Raw genomic sequence first — 13,400 nt, forward strand, 5'->3', positions numbered from 1 at the left:
CTACACACCGGCCTATGGCTCTCTGCTCTAACTTCTCTCTCTCTCTGGTCCAAGAGAGCAAGGAAACTTCCATCCATTCCCCAGTCAAGCCGACTGTGGAGTGGCTGAATTTCTGCTGCCTCCCAGGGCTCCCCCACATCTGTGGCTTGTGGCCTGGACAGCCTGGTCAGCACAGGCAGCAGGAGCCTTTCCTAACCTCCTGTAGGATGAACACTGCCTCTACTCTGTATGGGCTTCAGTCTATATTGATGCTGTCCTGCCTCTTGGGACAGTCCCTCTTTTCCCACTCTTTTTGGCCTTGGGGCAGCTGGGAATTGTAGTCCAGCAGATGATGAAGCCCCATTCAACCCAGTGAGTGATATTACTACAGGCCCCTCTCTGGAACTACAGCTCAATTAAACCTTAAGGGGGAACATTTTAAACAAACAACCACAGACAACAGTCATCTTACAAACACAGATAACTGCCATTTCGTTACACCTACCAACAGCCACTGAGAGAAAAATTACTCCCACACAGGAGGAAAGCAGGAGAAGTGTCTTTGTCAAGAGAGAAAGCCATTTGCAGAGTGGCTGAAGGGGGAGTGGGTGGGGAAGAGGAGCAGACCCAGAACCCAGCCAATGGCACATGAATACTCTTGAGTGGCGGCTGATGGCAATGGCTGAGGGAAAGCATTTTACAGCCAATGGGAGCGCATGGAATGTTGCCACTTTTAAAGCAGCATTAGTATATAGAGAGCTATTTTGGCTTGTATCCTATCACTTCCCTCAGTAAAGTCTGAAGTCTTCCACATTCTAAGAGTTTTCATCTGATGGAAGGGAAAGTTCCTCTGGTAGAAATGTCAGCTACTACCAACAGAGGAAGGCTTCAGATATTACTGAACAGTACTGAACAGGATACAAACCAATTCCTTTTGCTTAGTATTAGAGGTGGTAAAAGAACTCAAGAGTGTGAATATTATGGCTGGCTGAATTTGAAACGTAACATCAAAACTAAATTTTGTACACAGCCAAATATGTACTTAATTATAAATTTGTGCAAGTATTTTTGCTCGGAAAAGGGCAAAGTAACATACTTTTCCTGTTATCCTCAACACTCTTGCTTCAATCCTTTTGAAATAATTGGTAAAAAAGATGACTGCAGCTTCATAAAGGATAACGCAAGTAGACCAATATAAAACAGTTGCTCCTTCCACAGTTGTACTATGCTTTGCCATAGGAAAATGGGTAGACTACACCAGGGATCCAATGATCTCTCCTACTTACAAGTCCATATTTGGAACCAATAAAGAAGATAGGTATGTCATATGTTTGTCATATTTGTAGTATGCTACCCCTCCCCCCCAATTCTCAGTTCCTTTTTTGGAATGGTATCAGGAGAAAAATAAATTTAAAAATGGCTGTTAGGCCTATGACATGATGTCACTTCCAGGAAATCCTAGAGGTTATGTCACACTTCTCTAGGAATTACTTAAAAGCCACAAAGACTCCAGTGATTCCTAGAGAGGAATGACATCTTTTCCAGCTTTTTTCCCCTTGAAGTGATGTCATGCTAAAGCTGACGGCTGCTCCCCCCTCTCCCCATCCCCTGGTTTCCTCCTAGTTCTGAGGCTGGGCAACCTTACTAGTGCTTCTGTTCTAACTATGACATCCTCCTTTGTAAGGAAAAATGGGGGGACCCTACAGGCAACAATGTTGCCTAGAAAGAAAAACAGGAATGTTTCCTTTAAATTCTAAATCCTCATTAAATTATAATAGAGCTTAATCATGCCTTTTCTTCATACAGCTGAAGCAGACTAAAAATAATACTTCAGTAGCAATAAGGTGAAAGATGAAAATAAGCACTATAGGTACTTGTAATCTTCACAGCACAGTACTTCTGACTATGGCACCCCCACACCCCTATATAAATAGGCCTTACAAAGGATTACCGCTCGTGTTAACTTGCCTCCAGCTACATGCTGCAGGCATCCCTTTGAAAAATGAGGCTTTCATCAAATTTTCTCTCTCATCTTCTTTGCCTGTAGAAATGTTTGCCAGTTTTTAGTCCTATTTTTCTGACGCTAACAGTATTGTATAAACACAAGAAGCTCCGTGCTTAATATTTAATCACATGTGGCATATTTGCTAAATGCACACCTGTTAAAATTCTGTTTAGAGGGAGAATGCAATATGTTCTTTCACTAGGAAAGCTGTAGCGCTGTATGTTCTTGCATTTTTGAGTCATGCAAAAGAACAGCAACAGCCCTCCACTCCAAATCCAGGAACCACAAAGCAGAGCTTGAATAAAGAACACACTGATGCATTTTATGGAAATAACTGTGGTGAGATGAAAGCATGTGTTAAATAAATGTAGTCGTGTTTCCCAGCTTTCAGAATTACTCACTACTTATTTAGAATCTCATGACACAGCAGTTCCTACGCGTTATCATATGTTGTAATAACAGCAATACAGTGTAATTGGTATAAATGCTCCCTACTTCCAGAATCTGTATAATAATTTGAGGAAAAAATATAATTAATTGGTGCAAGATTGTAAAGTGCTGGGGAGCAAACTTCTACCGAAAATTCATTGAAATGAATCATTCTGTATTCAAATAGTTGCAGAGTAAGGTACTTTAATTTCAGAATGCATCGAATTACATTTTGAACTAAGGAAAGAAAAATGAAGAGAAAGATCCTCAAAATGTTTTATATCAAGTTTTTATAAAAACAAATCATGAGCTTTTATCTATCAGAACCCTTGACAATTAGATGTTGCAGTTCTTAATGCCCAATTACAGTCTATGAAGCCTGAGAAGAAAATACTTTCAAACACGATTAATTTAAGAAGCCCAGCACCACAAACTACAAGAAACATTAAATCACTTAGAAAAGGATTGCTTCAGACCTCATTTTAAGCTGGACTAATATTTGCAGCTTTAGATCACAATCCTGAAAATTCGTTAGGGCCTAAGGCTTCTACATACAATGAGAATGTGGCTTGGTGTGCATTACAGGAACTTTAAAGAATATTAAGCCATCAAAAATTCAGCTAAGTTACACTAGTTACTGAAGTTAAAGTGGGTGAATTGCCAGTTTAACATATACCACTGGGGTATCATGAAAAGCCATAGGCCATGTGGGAGGATTCTACCTCACAGAGGAACAACTTGGGAAGAATCTACATGGACTCCTCCCTTGTGGTCTGGATTCCTCATGGTACCTCAGGAAAAAGCATTGCTGTTTTCATGTTGTAGCCCCTTAAATAGTAAAATATTTTTTTCTTTAAAAAAGGCAAAAGCATTGCTGCAGTGGTTCATATGCCATTGGCTGAACAGCAGCCCAACTCATGCTGCAATTTACAATGTGCTCTTAGACTTAAAAAAAAAAAACACAAAAGATTGACTCAGCATTTTTAGAAGTTCACTGCAGACAAGACTGAGGAGCTGCTCAAGGACTGAAGAGTCAGCCTGTTCTGGAGAGGGTTGCACTCCATGGAATGTTGCCACTTTAAAGCAGCATTAGTATATAGAGAGATATTTTGGCTTGTATCCTATCACTTCTCTCAGTAAAGTCTGAAGTCTTCCACACTCTAAGAGTTTTCATCTGATGGAAGGTAAAGTTCCTCTGGAAAAAATGTCAGCTACTACCAACAGAGGAAGGCTTCAGATATTACTGAACAGTACTGAACAGGATACAAACCAATTCCTTTTGCTTAGTATTAGAGGTGGTAAAAGAACTCAAGAGTGTGAATATTATGGCTGGCTGAATTTGAAACGTAACATCAAAACTAAATTTTGTACACAGCCAAATATGTACTTAATTATAAATTTGTGCAAGTATTTTTGCTCGGAAAAGGGCAAAGTAACATACTTTTCCTGTTATCCTCAACACTCTTGCTTCAATCCTTTTGAAATAATTGGTAAAAAAGATGACTGCAGCTTCATAAAGGATAACGCAAGTAGACCAATATAAAACAGTTGCTCCTTCCACAGTTGTACTATGCTTTGCCATAGGAAAATGGGTAGACTACACCAGGGATCCAATGATCTCTCCTACTTACAAGTCCATATTTGGAACCAATAAAGAAGATAGGTATGTCATATGTTTGTCATATTTGTAGTATGCTACCCCTCCCCCCCAATTCTCAGTTCCTTTTTTGGAATGGTATCAGGAGAAAAATAAATTTAAAAATGGCTGTTAGGCCTATGACATGATGTCACTTCCAGGAAATCCTAGAGGTTATGTCACACTTCTCTAGGAATTACTTAAAAGCCACAAAGACTCCAGTGATTCCTAGAGAGGAATGACATCTTTTCCAGCTTTTTTCCCCTTGAAGTGATGTCATGCTAAAGCTGATGGCTGCTCCCCCCTCTCCCCATCCCCTGGTTTCCTCCTAGTTCTGAGGCTGGGCAACCTTACTAGTGCTTCTGTTCTAACTATGACATCCTCCTTTGTAAGGAAAAATGGGGGGACCCTACAGGCAACAATGTTGCCTAGAAAGAAAAACAGGAATGTTTCCTTTAAATTCTAAATCCTCATTAAATTATAATAGAGCTTAATCATGCCTTTTCTTCATACAGCTGAAGCAGACTAAAAATAATACTTCAGTAGCAATAAGGTGAAAGATGAAAATAAGCACTATAGGTACTTGTAATCTTCACAGCACAGTACTTCTGACTATGGCACCCCCACACCCCTATATAAATAGGCCTTACAAAGGATTACCGCTCGTGTTAACTTGCCTCCAGCTACATGCTGCAGGCATCCCTTTGAAAAATGAGGCTTTCATCAAATTTTCTCTCTCATCTTCTTTGCCTGTAGAAATGTTTGCCAGTTTTTAGTCCTATTTTTCTGACGCTAACAGTATTGTATAAACACAAGAAGCTTCGTGCTTAATATTTAATCACATGTGGCATATTTGCTAAATGCACACCTGTTAAAATTCTGTTTAGAGGGAGAATGCAATATGTTCTTTCACTAGGAAAGCTGTAGCGCTGTATGTTCTTGCATTTTTGAGTCATGCAAAAGAACAGCAACAGCCCTCCACTCCAAATCCAGGAACCACAAAGCAGAGCTTGAATAAAGAACACACTGATGCATCCTATGGAAATAACTGTGGTGAGATGAAAGCATGTGTTAAATAAATGTAGTCGTGTTTCCCAGCTTTCAGAATTACTCACTACTTATTTAGAATCTCATGACACAGCAGTTCCTACGCGTTATCATATGTTGTAATAACAGCAATACAGTGTAATTGGTATAAATGCTCCCTACTTCCAGAATCTGTATAATAATTTGAGGAAAAAATATAATTAATTGGTGCAAGATTGTAAAGTGCTGGGGAGCAAACGTCTACCGAAAATTCATTGAAATGAATCATTCTGTATTCAAATAGTTGCAGAGTAAGGTACTTTAATTTCAGAATGCATCGAATTACATTTTGAACTAAGGAAAGAAAAATGAAGAGAAAGATCCTCAAAATGTTTTTATATCAAGTTTTTATAAAAACAAATCATGAGCTTTTATCTATCAGAATCCTTGACAATTAGATGTTGCAGTTCTTAATGCCCAATTACAGTCTATGAAGCCTGAGAAGAAAATACTTTCAAACACGATTAATTTAAGAAGCCCAGCACCACAAACTACAAGAAACATTAAATCACTTAGAAAAGGATTGCTTCAGACCTCATTTTAAGCTGGACTAATATTTGCAGCTTTAGATCACAATCCTGAAAATTCGTTAGGGCCTAAGGCTTCTACATACAATGAGAATGTGGCTTGGTGTGCATTACAGGAACTTTAAAGAATATTAAGCCATCAAAAATTCAGCTAAGTTATACTAGTTACTGAAGTTAAAGTGGGTGAATTGCCAGTTTAACATATACCACTGGGGTATCATGAAAAGCCATAGGCCATGTGGGAGGATTCTACCTCACAGAGGAACAACGTGGGAAGAATCTACATGGACTCCTCCCTTGTGGTCTGGATTTCTCATGGTACCCTCAGGAAAAAGCATTGCTGTTTTCATGTTGTATCCCCTTAAATAGTAAAATATTTTTTTCTTTAAAAAAGGCAAAAGCATTGCTGCAGTGGTTCATATGCCATTGGCTGAACAGCAGCCCAACTCATGCTGCAATTTACAATGTGCTCTTAGACTTAAAAAAACCCCATTGACTCAGCATTTTTAGATGGAATGGAAGTTCACTGCAGACAAGACCGAGGAGCTGCTCAAGGACTGAAGAGTCAGTCTGTTCTGGAGAGGGTTGCACTCCCGTATGCAGGCTGTTGGATCCTGGCCTACAGTTGGAGACTCAAGTCTCATTTATGGCATCTAGCACCTTTTATCAGCTTTGGCTGATATCCCAGCTACGGCTGTTCCCTGAAAAGTACAACCTTGACATGGTGGTAAACATTCCAGGTTAGATTACTGTAATGTGCTCTGCATTGGGCTGCCTTTGAAAACTGTCTGGAAACTTCAGCTGGACCAAAATGAGGCAGCCAGGATACTGTCAGATGAGGGATATAGGGATCGCTGAAAGATCTGTGCTGCACTGGCTGCTGAACTTTTTCTAGGCACAAATCAAGGAACCGGTTCTTACTTTTAAGACCAGGGTGCTTGAAGGATTTCATTCTCCCATACTGTCCAGCTTGCCAGTTAGAGCTTGTTCACAAGCTCTGCTTTCTGTGCCTATCTTCTGACATGAAGCAGTTGGCAACCAGATACAGGGCTTTTTCAGTGGTGGCACCTCACCTGTGGAACTCCCCCCAATGGCAGAGGAGAGGAAGAGATGCCAGCTTATATGGTTCCCACTCACCTTGCCCAGGGTGAGGTCTGCTGGTTCACCCTTTGAAGAAAAAGAGGGTGGGAGAGACCCCTCTGGATGCCTTTATCAAAGGCCCCAGAATAACTAAGACTGCCTCATGCTCCTGTACCACTGTTCCAATCCAAATTGAAGGCTCTCATTCCTAGTATTTAAAAGAAAAAATGATCATGAACTGTAGGCACAGAACATGGTATCACATGAAGCTGGACTCTAAGCAATTATTAAAATTATTGATTTTCTCTAAAGTCCTTCGTCTCTTACTCTAGGTGGCTAAATATTATTAGTCTATTACTCTGATGCCTACATTCAGAGTTGTCTAACTATGGAGCATAGTAGACTTCTTAAGAATTGTTATGTATTAGGGCTGGAATATTCCAGGACTGGGTACCAGAGACTGGCTGAGCTTGGACAATAGCCAAGACTCTGGAGGTGTCTTGAACACATCTCTAGAACAATAGCCCATCAGGACTCTGGAGGTGACCAATGAGAAACAAATGTAATGTAAATAGCCTATCGTTATGAGTTGGGTATGTTTGAGTGTGGTTTATGCATGCTATTTAAACAGAGCTGTTGCCCTGTGGTTTTGGTCTTGTATCTGCTGAGTCACTTAATAAAGTAGAGCTGTTCACTGCAATGCGTCTTGAACCCAGTATATAATAAGAATAAAATGTACTAAATAAAAGGGAAATATTAATAACATTTTAATACAAAAATTCCCTTATGATATCCCTATAGGTCTTCCATGAAAACATTTATTCTGTTTATTTCCAAGAATTTAGTCAAAAAAGAAGGCTTGCACCGCCATACGAAAAAACATTAAAAATAGAGTATCATGGCTTGCCAAGTCAAAGGGCTGTGCCTTGGGAATTTGTCCTTGATAAAAAGGAAGTCCAGATGCTCCTATCTGACTTTTAATGTCATCATAATTTTGAAAACATGCATTCTCTGAAAAAAAAAATCATGTTTTGGACAGCTGGCTGAGGTGGCCACAACAGGGACTTACCAGCCAGTTGGGAGACACAAGAAGACAATACTGGCCTGTTGAGATACATGTAATGACAACACCAAACAAATAGGTGCAGCTGGCCCCCACTGCAAGGTAGGACAGCATCTGCTTCCAGCCTGCTGGGATCTGGCTGTCTTTGCTGGCATGGACATCAGGCGGGGCATAGAGCATGGCCACAGAGAGAAAGCTGGCAAGCCCTGTACAACCTTAGCTGGGGCAAGATGAGGGAGGAGACCCAGGAGATGGGTGGTGAGGGAGGATGGTTCTTAAGGAGCAGGGGTGGAGCTGGAGACAAGACGGGAAGACAACCAGCAGCATTGGAGGGAAGAAATAGATAGTGAAGAAGAAGAGAAGGAAGCAGAAGGCTGGATGGAGAGGGCTGAAAAGGAGAGAGAGGGTCCGCCTGAGGCCAAACCTGGTAGGCCAGAAAGCTCTTGGTGGAACCAGGAGATACTCTAGGGCAAGTACCCTCACCCTCTGTCAGCTGGGAGAGGCAGCGTTCAGCCCCATAAAATAAAGCAGGATCAGGCAAAGTGGAAGAAGTAAACCACATCTGTAATTGTCTGAATAAACAGGACTGTTAATGCAATAATGCTTGTGTGAGTGCTTGTCTGAGGCATGGAGGTGGGGTTCAATGTGCTGCTCCCCATGCAGCCTGCTATCTACATGCTGAAGGGAAATATTCTGTGTCCTGCATTACCTTATCTTCTCTTGGGACTCAGTGGCTCTAATGACCCTTATTTAACCATACTATAGTTCCTGTCTTCACATTACTCCTTGCAAATGCATTTGAAATTACATGGAAATTCTGAGAGTTCCTCAGTTTTCAACAGAATTTTAAAATATGTTATAAAGGTTTATTGTTTTACTGGAACAAAGAGGCAATAACAATTTGTATGTCTCAGAACATGGTAAAACAGCAACACAAAGACCACCCACACAGCAAGAGATCGTACTTCTTATTTGCACAAAATCAAAAACAAGAAATAATAACCTCCTAAGAAATACAAGACCATAACAAGAAAAGATCAAGAGAATGGTGGACTGATGACACCATCATCTGGAACCACATTCATAATTGCGTGTACGAATTATGGTAATTGTGCTACATTTGACTAGGGAAGGTCATCTACAGTTTTGTGCTACATTTGACTAGGGAAGGTCATCCACACCTTTTAGAAACTGGGGAGTCACTGTGAGTCCATTTTAAGTTGCTTTAGTAATTCAGAACTTCCAGATCACTCTGGAAGGTCTGTAACATGGCTCCCTCTTATACCACTATGCTTAACTTCTGGCAGATATGATGCTGGCATGGGAAAGAACTGTACTGGGAGCCCCTTACTCATTACTTGCATTTTTGATATTATTGCAGCTGTGCAAGAATAGAGGTGTTCCAATGGCTCCCATACCAATAAGATAATATGAAAAATGGACATTATTCCTTCCACTTAAAAGAAGCCTTTCAACATATGACAGCTTTACAAAAACTCTTCAAGCTGCAGTTTGGCCACCCCCGTTGTAGAGCTTGAGTCTACTTTTGCCAGCTGCCTTTATGCAATTGTATGATTATGGTCTCCAGAGCTTGGCCAGGGAACACTGGAGGAAGTGCTCTGACCCATAGGTTATCTTTTTAAATAAGCTTTTTACTGAACAGTGACCAAGAATGACCTTGAAACACATTCTCAAGTCCAGTTTTACACTGGCACATGTTATAAAACTATAGCAAGTTTTATGATGAGTGAAAACCTCATCCTGATTGTGGGAATGGATTCTGACCAAACTCCAGCAAGGACTTTAGTGATCCAATTAACAGGAGTGAAAATTAAATACCATCTCCTCCCTCTGCCAATTTTGGAGAAAGAATGTTGCAGTGGAACAGTTATGATGCTAATATAAACAACTGGGCACTCATTGGACAGTATGCTGCTTCTTCCTGCCCCCTGCTCTGCCATATGTTACCCATATGAACAAGTTGTGCTTTGATGCATATCCTACACTGCCAACTATCATGCTAGTTAACCTCAGAAAGACCTGTTGCACTCTGAAGTCCTGTGGGAAATGAGCAAGCTTACACATTGGCACGCGATCTACCCAAGACATAAAATGAGCTAGCTTAATATTTAATGTGAATGTAGTTCAGTGATCTTCATAGGAAATTAGAAACCTTGAGCAATCAACTAATATACCCACAGAATGGACACATTTTTGAGAGGTATGGAGCACTGCCAAAGTTACTAAAATAGTGAACTATATCCAAAGGTGCATTTCCATATATACCTGGTTACAGAGAACTGCATGAGAAAAGTGAACTTAAATTCCATGATGGTCTTTTAGTTTCCCAGGAGTTTACACAAATAGTTTGGACCCTTTTGTTAAGTCAGAGAGATTGGCTAGAGGTCTGTGGCAACATTTCAGGTAAGCAAAAAACACTGCACAAGTTTCCGTGCCATTTTTCAGAAGTGCATGAAGAAATGTGTAGAAAAAACGACACTGGAATATGTGCAGATTTTTTTCTAGTCTAATTTCCAACCCTGTATTCCCAAATCCATTTTCTGATTCAGTAAAAGGTCAGAACTTATGAAAACCACCACTCCATTCAGCAAAGCATTCCTCCAAAGGAAAACCCTCATCACCTGTAGGAAGGCTTCTCTGAAAGATCTATGCCTGCCAGCTGAAAACATATCATGCATCTCCAGTGGAGTGCCACAGGGCTCGGTCCTAGGCCCGATGTTGTTCAATGTTTTTATAAATGACCTGGAGGAAGACAGAGGGGATGCTTATCAAATTTGCAGATGACACGAAGCTAGATGGGATTGCTAATTCTGAAGAAGACAGAGTCAGAATTCAAAATGATCTAGATAGGCTAGAACAGTGGGCTGAGACAAATAAAATGAATTTCAATAGAGATAAGTGCAAAGTCCTACACTTAGGTACAAAAAATCAAAGGCACAGATATAGAATGGGAGAGACTTGGCTTGACAGCAGCACATGTGAAAGGGATCTAGGTGTTCTGGTTGATCACAAGTTAAACATGAGCCTGCAGTGCGATGTGGCTGTGAAGGAAGCTAATGCAATCTTAGGATGCATTAACAGAAGCATTGTGTCCAGATCACGGGAGGTGGTAGTTCCGCTCTATTCTGCTATGGTCAGGCCTCACCTGGAGTACTGTGTCCAGTTTTGGGCACCACATTTTAGGAAGGATGTTGACAAGCTCGAGCGTGTCCAGAAGAGGACAACCAGGATGGTGAGAGGGTTGGAATCCAAGTCTTATGAGGAAAGGCTGAAAGAGTTGGGTATGTTTAGCCTGGGAAAGAGAAGGCTTAGAGGGGACATGATTGCAGTCTTCAAGTATTTGAAGGGCTGTCACGTAGAAGATGGAGCAGATGTATTCTCTCTTGCTCCGGATTGCAAGATTAGATCTAATGGGTAGAAATTACAAGGGAGTCGTTACCGGCTAAATATCAGGAGAAACTTCCTAACTGTAAGAGTGCTTGAGCAGTGGAACAGTCTGCCTCGGGAGGTGGTGGATGCTCCTTCACTAGACGTTTTCAAGCAAAGGCTGGACGACCATCTTTCGGATATGTTGTAGGTATGTAGGGCTATCTTTCAGCTATGCTCCTGCAGAGTGCAGGGGGTTGGACTAGATGACCAGCAAGGTCCCTTCCAACTCTAACATTCTATGATTCTATGACTCCATAAAGAATTTTTAATGTGCCACATGACTCTTTTTAGTTTAGAACTAGTTGAGGCAACTTTAAATTATGTTTGATATTTTTGACATGCTTTGTAAGTAGGGTTGCCAGCTCTGGATTGGGAAATACCTGAAGATTTGGAGGGGATGAAGCCTGGGGATCCTAGGGAGGGCAGGGTTTGGGGAGGAGAGAGACCTTAGCAGGAGAATATAATGTCATAGAGTCCACCCTCCAAAGCAGCAGTTTTCTCCAGGGGAACTGATGTTGCTTGTCTGAAGATCAATTGTAACAGTGGATGATCTCCCAGTGCCACCTGGAGAACTGTAGCTAGAAGGCAAATAAAAGTTTTGGATCCTGCCTAAAATTTCTGCACACACAAGTGGGAACAGCTTTTGGGGGCATGTGGTGCTGTAGCAGGAAGGAGGAGGCAGGTAAGTTTCACCTCTTCACAGAAATGTTAGGTGGGTTCCAAGCCAGTAATACTACTAAATAATTTGAACCAAAATTATTGTGTGAACTGTGTGCCACAGCTTTATTTGACTGTGGTTATACTGGTACCGCTGACCACACTGAAATTCTGTAACTTGGCAGCTGCATATATAAATATAGACTAATCTTTAAAGCAAGAAAAGTTACTATTTTGTTAACAAATTGTTCAAGAAAAATTTGTTCTCTAACATACACAAATGTACAATGGCTTCTCTTTAGACTTTAGTTGATATTGGTAGAATGTAAACTTTCTCAATTTTCAGTTTCTACTGAAAGGGCAAAAGTTTAGTTTCCCCTTATAAAGGTTATTAAAAATAACAACAAAGTAAGAAGCGAATGAGCATATAGGGTATTCCCATAGTAGGCAACAAAAACAATAATAAAATCAAGAATCCTTGACTGTTTTTTAATAATTGATAATGAGATATTTGCCCCACTCATAAAAATGCAGGTAACAATAAAAATAGTGCCCCTTTCCAACCATACAAGGGTAGAGCAGCACACTCGCACTTGAACCACATTGGCATTTAATGATGCAAACCAGCAGTTCTGCCTAGAAACCTCCGTAATTAGTAAGAGATGATATAAACACTGACTGACAGAATTTACAGTATTCTCCCCAAGCTGCCTACCAGTTCATAAAAATGCACCAGTGTGGTCTGTAACACAAAAAGATACTTACCCACAATATTTAGATCAGGTAAACTAAACTTTGACGTAATTTCTTGTGAAGGATAAACTACGGCCCTGAGAAGCTCCCAAACGTCAAAGAAAATACTGAAAACTGTTCAATATGGACATGTAATTCAGATCCTTCATTATTTGAGACACTGCCTTTTATCTCTCTTCACTCCATTTACATTTACCACCTTGTCTACTACAGATGGAATTAAAAGTGCCATATATCAAAATTATTTCTGACACTCCAACCCAGGACTTACAATTAATATTTAACCATTTAATATTTTGTTTAGTTTACACATGGGTTCCTATACTTTCTTTGGACACTTTTTCCTGCTTTTTTCACCAATCCCCTTCTTCACTGTAAGTGCCATCTACTTCACTCACATGCTCCGGGGACACTACTGATCTGCTGGTGGCTTAAACGTACTTGAAGAGTTTTGAAAAGCTGTCATATTTTACATCTGGAAGTTTTCACTCATAGCAACTGCTCCAGAGATCATTTAAGGTACATAAAACCAATAGGAATTGCAGTGATAAGTGCCACATGTAGGAAAGACACAACTGCAAAGGAAGGTTTTCATTGAAAACATTTAACATTTTCATAGGGATGCTGCACTGTCAACAATGCCAAGAACAGGTTCTGGAGCAGCTAAGACATGTTCTACAGTGTTTCCCTATTATGGTCAGTCTCTCTCTCTTTCTGTTACCAAAATGAATATGC

The 13,400-nt window shown here is 40.5% G+C and overlaps 1 protein-coding gene across 1 annotated transcript in view; it reads right to left on the reverse strand.

Annotated features, from left to right (window-relative positions):
- Window positions 1–13,400, reverse strand: part of PTPRM (protein tyrosine phosphatase, receptor type M) — a 509,160-nt gene that overhangs the window by 194,800 nt on the left and 300,960 nt on the right. The gene's annotated exons all lie outside the window — the stretch shown is intronic.

The sequence above is a fragment of the Gekko japonicus genome, unplaced genomic scaffold (assembly GCF_001447785.1).
Source record: "Gekko japonicus isolate JY-2015 unplaced genomic scaffold, Gekko_japonicus_V1.1 scaffold138, whole genome shotgun sequence".
Classification (NCBI taxonomy): Eukaryota; Metazoa; Chordata; class Lepidosauria; order Squamata; family Gekkonidae; genus Gekko; species Gekko japonicus.